The sequence below is a fragment of the Schistocerca americana genome, chromosome 8 (assembly GCF_021461395.2).
Source record: "Schistocerca americana isolate TAMUIC-IGC-003095 chromosome 8, iqSchAmer2.1, whole genome shotgun sequence".
Classification (NCBI taxonomy): domain Eukaryota; kingdom Metazoa; phylum Arthropoda; class Insecta; order Orthoptera; family Acrididae; genus Schistocerca; species Schistocerca americana.
In genome coordinates this window covers 168,860,513-168,873,719 of record NC_060126.1, presented here as the reverse complement: position 1 = coordinate 168,873,719, position 13,207 = coordinate 168,860,513, and positions in this window count along the sequence as shown.

The window sequence follows — 13,207 nt, the reverse complement described above, 5'->3', positions numbered from 1 at the left end:
GGGTGAGCAGCGACGGAAGTGAACGAGTGTATTACCTAAGGAGATTTAAAATGACGGGTGTTTACGTTGATCCACTTCCCCCCCCCCCCCCCCCATGATAACTGGTCGATTTACTGCTTGGTGATAGTCTCTCCGATCTCTGCGCGTTTGGTAGTTCCACCATGTGGAAGCCGAGGGATGGGCATAAGCTGCAGGCATAGCCGATACTTGTGTGGGTCTCTCCTGACTGGCACCCACAAGAAGATGCGGTGTCCATGCCTCTGCCAATTGGTGCGACCGCAGTTCATGGCAGTCACCAGACGTTGCATGGGGGCTTAATTATTTAAAATGCAAATAATTTTTTTTTCTTGGTAGCTGTATGTCCGATTACGGTGTTTCGTAAACGGTTGGCCCTGACTGGTTTTAGTACGCAATCTGACTGCATAGAACAACAACAAAGAATGAAATGAAAATTTCCGTTAATACAACCAATTAATTAAGTCCCCAGCAACTATAAAACCTACGAACCCAACAAAGCACAAGTATAACTGCTCTGTGTGTGGAAGTGTGATTCAACGTACGCATCTGGCACGGTTCTTCTTCAATAAGACAAGAAATTTTAAATATCATTTATACTGAAGTAATTAAAAAATAGAAATACTATAATTGCGCAAGAAAACCAGAATTACACTCTAATACAAGAACACAAGCCAGATGCTTTGTTGACTGAACCTGTAATGTCGCATTATTCAAGACATTGAAATAATGAGAAAAAAAACGAGTTTTGTTACCTTCATATATATTGACAAAAGCACTCTAATCATTACAACATCTCCATTAGAACAACATCTGCTATCTAGCCCGTCAAATTACTGCATAAAACATGGAACAAGCACTCACTACTACGACATCTCGACAAGAACTTTTCACTACCACATCTCAGCAAGCACTGCTTACCACGAGTCCTCGACAAGCACTGCACTCCGCTAGTTCTCAATAATCACTGCCAGTGGAGGCGGCCAAACAAAACTGTCTGGCGCAATCTCTGGCGCTGTGGCTCAGTGTAGCCACCTTTCAACGTGTGCTCTTTGCGATCGAGATCGTGTGTGATCGATTGGGTTTTTTCACCTGATATGTGTAGTGGAACTGTTGTGGTGAAGCTGGCTGCTTGTTCTCAAACGTCAGTGCATACAAGGCCTCATATATGTTTGTGGTGAAAATTTAATTACCTCATTTGCGTAATATTTGCGTGTGATACTCAAACGTGGAAAATATGCTTTTATTACGAAGCTGGATCATCGTAAGATGGAGGTGAGTGTTTTAAGCGATCTATTTGACTCTTATAAATTGTTAAGCGAGACAAGACCTCCAATCTGCAGCGACGTAATTACATAACTAGTACATGTAGTTGCTGGGTGTGAATTTTTCCCACCAAATTAAGAGATCCGACCTCTAAAAACTGAACTTTATAAATGAACAGCATGTCTTGAGCTATGAAATTGTCACTGACGTCAGTTTTGTATGACGAGGTCCTTCCTCTACAGCACAAACTGAGTCCTTCACCCACCTATTTGCAGTTGGGGGAGCGAGAGGGAGTGTGGGTGGGAGCGGTGGGCTGGGGTTTCCCGGAAGGGGAGGGGTTAATTAATTGAGTAAATTTTACACAGGAAGGGTGCTTGTATCAGTCACGAGGAAGGGTGCATGTTTGGAGGTTTTGCAGAAGAGTTTTGGAGGGGGCAGAAGAAGGGGAGAACGACGGTTTTCCCATAAGGACGGATTATCCCCAGGGGATCATAAATCAATCCTCAGGGGGTCATTAACCGCTTTGTCAAACATTAGGGTAAGGCCATAAATCAATCAAGATTGCCCCTGAATAATGCTTCCTGCTGAAAGCATACAAATCACACTGAAAAAGTGAGCCGGCCAGGGTGGCCGAGCGGTTGTAGGTGCTTCATTCTGGAACCGCGCGACCACTACTGTCGCAGGTTCGAATCCTGCCTCGGGCATGGATGTGTGTGATGTCTGTAGGATAGTTAGGTTTAAGTAGTTCCAAGTTCTAGGGGACTGATGACCTCAGGAGTTAAGTCCCATAGTGCTCCGAGCAATTTTTTTAAAACGTAACCTGATACTCTTGTTACCCCACTAGTTTAGATGTTGTATCTTGCGAGCAGTTAAGTTTGAACTGAGAGTGATAACAGTTTTAATGTAGGAAGTAAGCTTGCAGCTTACGGATCTTGCGATATGATATTATAAGTATTTAGAGAGGCTCCAAAGGATGCTTAATTTGGCACAGAAATAGGAATACAATTCAAGAATTGATGAATATTAATGTACATAGTCCTTCTCAGATATCTTATCCACATGTTACTGCAACAGGTACTTCACTACTAATAAATAAAAATGAATGGAAATGATAAAAACAAATACAAAGGAGAATACAAATGTGCTAAAAATCAAACATGTGATTGACATCGAAGAATAAGTTCAAATGTGAGAGAAGACAGCTGACGGGGGATAGAGCAGTAAATATGCGTACGCTGTGATCGTTTTCATCATGAAAATAGGTCATACTGCTATTGGCATTAATCTGTCATAAATTTTTTGAAGCTAAACTTCTGGAGGCGATTGATGAATTGCGGTTGCTAAATACAATCGACTGTGCTCTTTGAGAGCGAATTCATATAGAATTCCTAGCGATCACCCTAAATACTTTGAGTCAAATGCCTGGAAGGTTTCACAAAATGCTGTCTGTAGTCACTGTCAAAATCAGCTAGTTGTTTCACTATAAATACCTTGATGTCGGCCACAATATTAAATGTATCACCGTTTTGATTTTACACTGTTACTACACCCAAATCCACTTAACTTGGACATCTAAGATAAATGGTAATGCTGTATTATTATTCATTTTTCTCATAATAAACCCGAAAACGGTTTGCTAGTAAGTCGAAACCCGTTATCATAGTATAAGTTCTACAAGACAGAGCATCGCGGTAGTGGCTGATTACAGAAACAGCAAGGTCACTACAAGAGATATTCATAGGTGCGACAACAGACCAATCCATCATATATCTTCATGTCTTGATGTGTCTTTCTCGTTTCGTGCGTGCGCGCGCCCGTCTATGTGTTTGTGTGTGTGTGTTTGTTTGTTTGTTTATTTGGTAAGGAAAATAGCTAAAGGAGATATAGCGGCCATGCACACACAAACACACACAGTCTCTGTTTCTCTCTCACACACACACACACAACCACACACACACACACACACGCGCGCGCGCACGCACACGCACACTGACACAGACAGAAAACTCACTGCAAATTGGAACAAGCTGACAACAATTCGCAGGAATAAAACATTTGCGGAAAACTTGCTCTGCGCACTGCTACTACATTTAAAATTTCTGCGTACCTCGAACTCTGTCAGGAAGAGAAGTTTTTAATTAAGCTCAGTGCAGCACTCCACAAAAATTCATAATTCCGAGCCTCACGTCGAAGGATTGCCGTCCGAGTTTCGACAAACAAAAGTTTAGCTCCCTTTATTTCGGCGTCTATCATTGTCCACCTGGCAGAGTAATCAGAGGCTTGTGTCGCTATTTGCATAACGACACATAAGTCGACATTATTTTTAAAGAGTCGAAGAAAAATATTTAAGCCCCTTAAGTGCTCACGATGTACATGATTCTGGGATCATAACTCATGACTGCTTGTAATCTCCCCACGGAGAATTACCCTCTACCACGCAATAATTAATAATGGTCAACCAAATCATCCACAGGTATTTACGTTTGAAAAGTATCTGATAAGATTTTCTAGTAATATATGCGCCGACAGCTCGCCGACGCCAAGGTATTTTTCTAGTACGTTTATTCTTTGGAACAACAGAGGTACAGAAATGTATGCTCCATGGTTATTATAGAGAGAGAGAGGAACAGCTTCGGAAGTATCGGTTGGAAGATTGTCGGATTGCTAAAGGAGATTTATTTACTCTTCTTCGCGCAAAAGCGAGCTAGGAAAGTTTGTGCCGCTAGCGTGATAGATAAAGAGAAAGAAAAACCTGTAAAAGAAAATTACATGAGACTTGGAACCAACAGAAAACGGAACATGTACGGAAATGGATTCAATATACAATTTTCCTCAGAAATAAGGTTTGTGACCACTTTATTCTAGAGTGAATGACGAATGAGTTCTCTGTCTGAACCATTGATGATTGTCTGGGCCCTGTAATTAATTGGGAAGTTTCAGCTGTGACGAAGAGAGCCTGCAATCTCTGAGTTTTTTGAAATCGTCCAAAAAGGCTTCGTCCACATCTGAAATTTTAGATCTGTCGTAAACTGAACGAATTGTTCAAACGATCGATTTTCCCAACTGAATGCAGCGCTTAATAATAATAACAAATGTAAAGATCTTTTCTAGCAAGCCAGCCGCTGAATATTAAGACGAAGGGCTCCACCAGAGATTCTACTAGGCTGATTTCACGTAAATAATATATTTAAACTGTACACAGATAAAGGACAGAGAGAGAGAGAGAGAGAGAGAGAGAGAGTGAGAGAATCCTCCATTAGCATAATTGTTTCTCTGTCTTTTCACGGATCAGCCTAACTAGAAAACACGAAGCACTGACTTTATTGTACCGATTTATGTGTGAGAGGGAAAGAGCGATAAACTTCTGTACAGACAAAACATTACACCAAGTTAGCGGTAAGCTGCATTCACATAGACTTTCATCATTTACAAAAGCAGAGTAGAATTCATTATATGCTCTCGATACAAATGTAATGTATTGCGAATACATAGAAAGGAGGTATTGTATGATTATATGATTGCGGAACCAACACTGCTGGTAGCAGTTCCTTCCGTAAAAAAAAAAAAAAAAAAAACAACAACAATGGTTCAAATGGCTCCGAGCACTATGCGACTTAACTTCTGAGGTCATCAGTCGCCTAGAACTCAGAACTAATTAAACGTAACCAACCTAAAGACATCACACACATCCATACCCGAGGCAGGATTCGAAATGTGACAGGATTCGAACTTGCGACCGTAGCGGTCGCTCGGCTCCAGACTGTAGCGCCTAGAACCGCACGGTCACTTCGGCCGGCCTTCTGTAAAGTATCTGAGAGTATGCGTACGGAACGATTTGAAGTGGAATGATCATATAAAATTAATTGTTGGTAAGGCGGGTGCCAGGTTGAGATTCATTGGGAGAGTCCTTAGTAAATGTAGTCCATCAACAAAGGAGGAGGCTTACAAAACACTCGTTCGACCTATACTTGAGTATTGCTCATCAGTGTTGGATCCGTACCAGGGTTATTTGGTAAGCGTGATAGCGTTACGGAGATGTTTAGCAAACTCAAGTGGCAGACTCTGCAACAGAGGCGCTCTGCATCGCGATGTAGCTTGCTGTCCAGGTTTCGAGAGGGTGTGTTTCTGGATGAGGTATCTAATATATTGCTTCCCCCTACTTATACCTCCCGAGGAGATCACGAATGTAAAGTTAGAGTGATTCGAGCGCACACGGAGGCTTTCCAGCAGTCGTTCTTCCCGCGAACCATACGCGACTGGAACAGGAAAGGAAGGTAATGACAGTGGCACATAAAGTTACCTCCGCCACACATCGTTGGCTGGCTTGCGGAGTATAAATCTAGATGTAGATGTAGAAACAATTCCAACCCATCCGGTTATTTTGTGGTTGCATACCGAAGAGAATCGACTCGTTTGAATGTCAATATAACTATACCATTGATTCTAATCAGCGCATTACATCAGTGGGTGGTCCTAACAAGTTTATTATTTGCTTTGAATTTGTACCTAGACATCACATTCCGTTCAGAAAGGTAGCTTTTACAGGTTTATTGTCTTTCCAAGAACACAACACATAATTAGCGGCGATTTTACACTTTGTCATAGGACTTCCAAATCTCATCGCATATAATTTTACCGGACTAGTGGGGTGATTAGAAACGAAACTTACAAAAAAATATTTCTGTGCTATCGTTTCTGAAGATAAATGGAAATATCATTCAAAGATTTGTTTGTCTAGGTTGATAGAGTACCAATATCACAGGGAAATCATGAATTTCAAAGTTGGCGACACTGCCAGCCCCGTAGCGGCTAAGTACGGGTATTTAACAAGTATAGATATGCAGGCCTGATACTAACAGATCCAATTAGACCAATAATGAAGGTATTTTACAGGTTTCATTATATGCCTAAAGAAGCTATCAGTTTAAAGTTATGCCTTTCGGGCTGAACTTAGGTACGGAGATAGTTATAATGGCATTGGATACATTTTTGGGGCTGGAACTGCGAAGTCAGCCAATGCTGTTTGCAGATGAAATGTTAATAGTTACAGTGGTCTGGGATTAGGGGAACAACATGTGAATTTTTTAGTCCGGCTCCTGGAAACTTTTTTAAACATGTGAAATAAGAGTTAATTTACAAAAATCGCATTTTTTAATGAAAAGGGCAAGATTTTTCCTCCACATGGTGGACGAGAAAGGAATTTTACCTGACAGAGCGAAGATCAGTGCCATTAAAAATTTTCCCACAACCAGGAAAGAGAAACAACTCAAAGGATTTTTAGGCTTAGCTTCATTTTTCCGTCAGTATACAGAATACCAAGTTATGAATGCAGAGTCATTAATCAGTCTGTTGGTAAAGAATGTTTCTTGGCAATGATCAACTGAATGCCAGAATGCATTTGAGGCGATTAAATATTTTTTGGCAAACGCAAAATTACGATATGACCCGGATATGGAACTTTAATTTCATTTTATGACCGATTCCTGGAATGTAGGGTCAGGAACGTGTCTTTCAAATTAAGACAATGGAGGACTACCAACATTGTGTCCCGTAGCCTTTGTAAGAAAGGTGTTATCAAATTGTGAAAGGGCACATACGACTACCGAACTTGAGGCTTTAGCAGTTGATTGAGCCTTTTAGAAGTTCCATTATTATGTATATGAAGCACAAACATTAGGATACTAAGATCATTGAACCCTTAATTTCTTTCAGTTGTGCAAGTTATTTACACCAAGGCTATTAAGGCGGGAAATGGTGGTGGAGGAGTACTGGATTCAAATACAATATATCTAGGGAAAGGAAAATCAAATTTCAGACGCAATCTCTAGACACCCTGAGAAATTAGAACAAGAAGAAAGATCGGATGAGAGATGGGAGAATTTCCAATAGTGTTGATGAAGGAACAAACTACGTGGAGATATTGTTTAGAACTCTGTCAAGATATCTCATCGTTACAAAGAAGGGATTTGGACTGGTGTGGCATACAGCAGAAGTTAGGAAAACGCAAGCATTCAAACTGAAAGCAGTATTTCGGGGAAAGCATACGAAGTATTATTCTACAGACGGAGTACTGAAAGTGATAATGGGTGTGTATGCATTCCCAATTGATAAAGCGTACATATCTGGTGTGGGCCAATTGCAGAGAGCTTAAGTGTGCTAATAAACTACGAAGCTACTGCTCATTGCCTAACTTTCGGCGAAAGGTACAGAGAATACTCAGTTCATGCACAATATGTTCTGGAACTAAACCAAATAACAGAGGGAGTACGGAATTACTCCATTCAGTTTTGCCAGAGAAGCCAATAGCTTTGATATCCGCTGATGTGTGTGAGCTGTTACCAAGAACAAGTGGTGGTTGCAAATTTATTGTGGGTTTCCTAGACGTATATATAAAATATGTCAAGTTTTATCCGTTGAAAACAGCAACGAGTAAATTCATTCTTCGGAATCTAGTACAGGAGTATGTACAGGCAGTGGGCAAGCCACATGCGATTTTGTCAGATAATGCCAGCAACTTCATCTCTTATGCTTGGAATAAAATGTTATCCCAGAACGAAATTAAGCCCGATATGAACATCAAGATACGACCCTCAGGCAAGTGCGATAGAGAGGGTATTTCGAGAGATCAGTAAATTGATGAGGACATACTGCCCGAATCACCAGACGAAATGGATAGCTTAATTACCAGATTTCGGGGAAACTGTGAATAATCCATCCGTCAACAAGATTTAAACTTGCGGAACTGCTGTTGAGGAAAGAGAAGAAAAACAATGTATGGGACAGCAGTTTACCCAAACTACAGAATGCGAAACTGAGTTGGGAGGAAAAACGACAAATGGCCTTACCTGACATGACCGCAGAGGCGAGGAAGAGGGGACTAAAGCATAACAGTAGCTTGAGAAGAGTGCAGATCTTCATGTGAGGGATATAGTGCTCTTCCAGACCCACCCACAGACATTCCTGTTGAAGAAATTCTGTAAGTAATGGAAGCACTTCTGTTTTATCTGGTCCTAGCATTTTCCTCATGATTTTCCTTTCCTCCTTCAAGATTTTCCCCAGATCGCCTTTTCTATTAAGTACCAAAGTTTCGCTGGCGTCCAGCACTTCACGTTTAATCACTGTATTATAATGTTTGATCTTTGTATGAATGGACAAACATTTCTTGTTGTAGATTACACGCGTTCTCCCATATGCTCGTTTGAGCTTTTGTAACCAAATTTTCTGTGCTTCCTTTTCCAACCCTGTTGGTTCTATGGTCTCACCGAGATATTTGAAATGTGGAAGTTATTTGATGTGCCTTTATTTTGTGTTCCATTTCCTGAATGTTGAATTTAGTGCAAATGAACCTGGTCTTCTCGAATGAAACTTGTAGTCCAGTTTTCTCGGCGCATTCCTTGAGGACTTCAGTCTGTTTGATCGCTGCATTTTCGAAGGCCGCTAGTATCGCTAGGTTGTCTACGAAAGCTAAACAACTGACCTTCATGTCATCATTCTTTCGTCCGATTTGAATGGGTTTCCAATCGTCCTGGGTTTTCAGTTTTTTTTCCCATTCTCGGATGACTTTATCCAGAACAGCCTTGAAGAACAGTGATGACAGTCCATCACCTTGTCGCACACAAGTCTTTATCTCAAAGGGCTCTGACAATTCGCCCAGTAATTTCACTTTTGACTTCGTGCCCGTGAGTGTTTCCTTGATGAGACTTAATGTCTTTCGATTAGGTCCTTATTCTTCCAAGATGTTAGAGAGGGACTGTCTTGTGTTCTTTGAAGAAGGCACGCGGATATAATTTTGTATGTGACTTCAAGGAGAGAAATACCTCTCTAGTTATTGATATCTGTTCTGTCACCTTTCCTGTGTAACGGATGGATGAGTGCACATTTCCGTTCATGATGTACCTTTTCCGTTTTAAAGATGTCAGTGATGATTTTTATGCGCTCCTCAAGTGTATTTGGGCCTATGCTCTTCAAAAGTTCTGTAACTATACCATCTTCTCCAGATACCCTGTTACTCTTGAGTCTGAAGAAGTGTCTATGGATTTCTTCTTTGGTAGATTGTCGAGATTCTGGGTTTACTTGTGCGGGAGTCTCTTTGGGCCATTTTGATGTGGGCTCCTGGCAATTGAGTAGCTCTGAGAAATATCGAGCCAATTCTCTACAATTATCTCGGTTGGTCAGCGCGAGTTGGCCGTCTGGATTTCGGAAACAAGTTCTGAGGGGTGTATCTTCGAATCCTCAATGCGAACTTCCTGTAAAAGATTGGAGTATTGTGATCTCGGAAGTCTTTTTTCTATATGTGCCTCCTCTTTGTTTGCTAATAACTTTTGAGGCTTCTTTCTGGTCTGAAGATATTGTTGAGTCTCCACTGACTTCTTAGAGCTATATTTCTGGAAAGCATTCTTTTGTTCTTCCAGTGCCTCTTCACATGCGGCGTCCCACCACGGGTGTTTCGTATTCTTCTTCAATGGTACTGCCTGTTTGTCTCTCATGATGATCTTGTTACGAAATTGAAGCCAGGTGCCTGCCTTTTCTTTTTCCCGTTCTTCTTTTATATTGATTTCTTTGATCGTTTCGGTGTCGAATTTTTGATGATAAGTTTTCTTGTGGTGGATTACTTTCAGAGTAAATTTCACTTTGATCCGCACTAGATAGTGGTCAGGGTCAATGTTGGCTCCTCTTCTGACTTGCACGTCATGAATTTCCTTCTGTGAAGGAAACAACTCTATAACTAATTATTAAAATAACGGTTTTAGGCGCTTCGAATCCTCCCTCGGGCATGGATGTATGTGATGTCCTTGGGTTAGTTAGGTTTAAGTACTTCTACGTTCTAGGGGACTGCTGACCTCAGCTGTTAAGTCCCAAAGTGCTCAGAGCCATTTTTATTAAAATCATAAATTGCAGTCTAGTTCTGGTTTCGGATAAATTCTCTAGAAAGACTGGATTGATGCAGACAATGAGCTAGCATGTAATGGTTGCACATCCCTTAACTCCAGACCTGATCAGTGAGAATTTCATACTTGATGGCCTCGCGTCATCGTGCCTGACTGTATGACTCAGATGCAGCTTACACAGAATTACCATACCTGCACAGGTAATAAACGAAATTGTATAAAGGCAAGTACTAATAAGTAAATTATTCTTTCATAATACACTAACCACAGCAATGTGCAGCAAATATTATGATCAGTGGCGGCTGTTGTGAAGAAGCACAAAAGCACATGTACCCCCTAACTCTCTACACCTTGCTGATTTGTCGGTTATTTTTCTTTGAAGGCTGTAAACGTAATGTAGATGCGGCAATCTGAAATACACAACACTAAATATACGGCTCTATGCTACATTGCTACTCCTCTAGACCCGTTGAAACTTATGTCCCAAGCACACCTTTAGTTGCGTATGTTATAAGGAAATTCTGCGCATGCGCAACTGGCGTGACCTAATTGCCCTGTGGGCCAAATACATATGGCATTGATAAACAATGTGCACAACCCACGAGATGCACGGCTAGCAGTTTACCACTCTGCTACAAGTTCACATCAATGCTGCCAGGTGGTGGCACACTGCAACACACTTTTATCCACTTTCGCTTGGCATGAATCCCGCTGGACGGTAGCACACACCTCAGATACGTCAATTCACTCACTACGTAGTAAAATTAGACCAGATTTAAGTGTATGTCGTAGTTATATTCACAGAAAAACCAATTTCTTGTAGATTTATGAACGAGATATTGCATATTCAGCTTTGGATATTACCATACAGTAAGCAATTTGAGGCGCTGACAACCGTAAACCATATCATCATCGATTGTGAGACTGTAGCATTTAATCATGCTTATGAAATCTGTTAAACTTATGGTGAGTCAGGTTCATCTGTGCTGTAGGCACACGTTATACATATGAACATTCACGAAAAGCTGTCTCACTGATTTCTCTGATGTATTCTTAAATATGAGGTCGAAGATGGTGTACTTTTGATCCTTATGATTCTCAGGGCGTCATTTGCATTCTAGTCAGATGATCATGTTCATAGACAGTACTATTTGAATTCAGTCATTTCCACAAATGGTATTTTGTATTTAGAGTTGGTTTACTGTGCAGGACTTGGCTTTTGTGTGGAATGTTTTCATGAACTCTGTTGTTTTAAGTGCTAACTGAAAAGGAAATACCCAGAAAAAGTTAGCTGCAAAGAAACTAGAACAGATCTGTTGACTGTCAAAACGAAGAAATCAAAGAAGCGTGACTGTAAGCGAAGCTGTTGATTTTTAGTCCGGAAATTGATTTATTGGCTAATGCATGTGTTAAAGACCTTGTAAATTTGTCTGAAAAAATAAAGAACGAAGTCTCCCACTTACACAAAATTTCGAAGCAGTCTGTAATGAAACCTTGAACAGTATGTCGTTCTTGCCTAAACTCTACTTAATTATGTACAGAAAAACAAAATTCCACAAAAACAATTCTTTCCTTTTTCGGGCAATTTACTCATTGTACTATTATTATTATTTTTATTTTCGATTATTCCCATTTAAAGAGAGCGATTGAACTTGAATTCCTTTATGATGATTGTTTATATTTTTTTCTGAGCCCAAATTTTCTTCATGTGTTCACTGTGTTGCTCCTTTCGCTCCGCTGTCCATTTGCAGCCTGGTCTCTTCTGTGTTGTGGTGTCAAATTTATGTTTTTTGATGATGTTCCTGAATTCAATTCTATTTCTGCTTCGTTTACTGTTATGTGTGCTTGTCTGAGGTCCTCTTAAACTTCTTTTATCCATTTTGTTTTTCCCGTGCCTGAGTTGATGACTTTAAGAATTAGCTTCGAAATTCTGTTTTCATTCATCCTGTGGATATGTCCGTAGAACTGCATTCTTCTTTTCCTTATTGTATCCGTAATCATGTCTGTGTATTTATATAATCCTGATGTTGGTCTCTTCTTCCAGATTCCTTGCTCTTGTATTGGGCCAAAAGTTTTCCTGAGAATTTTCCTTTCTTGTTTCTCTATTTCTTTGATTTTAGTTTGCCCACCTATTTGTGTTGTTTCAGATGCGTACAGTGCCACCGGAAGTACTACAGTGTTGTAGTAGCTCAATTTTGCATTAATGGATATGGACTTTTTGTTATAATAGTTCCACGTGAGTTGATATGATTTCTGTAGTTTTTTTATTCTTTCCTCATTGGCGTTTAGGTTGATCCCTGATGGCTGGATGATTTCTCCCAGGTACTTAAAATGTGTTACTTGTACGATTTTACCATAGGTTGTCACAATAGGCAATTCGTCTTGTGGCACTCTTTCAATGTACTGGGTTATCTCATACGAAATTTGCAGGCCAGTTCTTTGTGCAAATTCGTGTAACTTCTCTATGGCGTTAGTGGCTTCTTTTCTATTATTTGTGAGGATTGCAAGATCATCTGAAAAAGCTACACACTTCACATTGAATCTGTTATCTTTTCTAAAACCAATTTGGATTCCTTTGACTTCTTTTTCCCATGTCCTGATAATTTTTTCAAGAATGATATTAAAGAGTAATGGTGAAAGTCCGTCACCCTGTCGCACTCCAGTTTGGATTTTAAATGGTTCAGAGATGCCCCCATAAATTTAACCTTTGAGACTGTGCCAGTTAATGTTTTCCGAATGATTGCTCTTGTCCTTCTACCAATGCTGAATTCTTCCACCGTGTTGCAGAGCGCTACTCTGTCTATTTAGTCGTAGGCCTTTTCAAAATCTACAAAAGTGACCACTGTGTTTCGGGTGTTTCTCATCTGGAGAATCATTTTCAGATTCCAGATCTGTTCTATGCATGATCGTCCCTTACGAAAACCAGCCTGGTATTCTCCTATTTTTGGGTCAGCTTGTTCTTCTAATCTACTCATAAGAAGTTTTGATAGGATTTTATATGTGACCGGCACGAGTGAGATACTCCTGTACTTATTTGG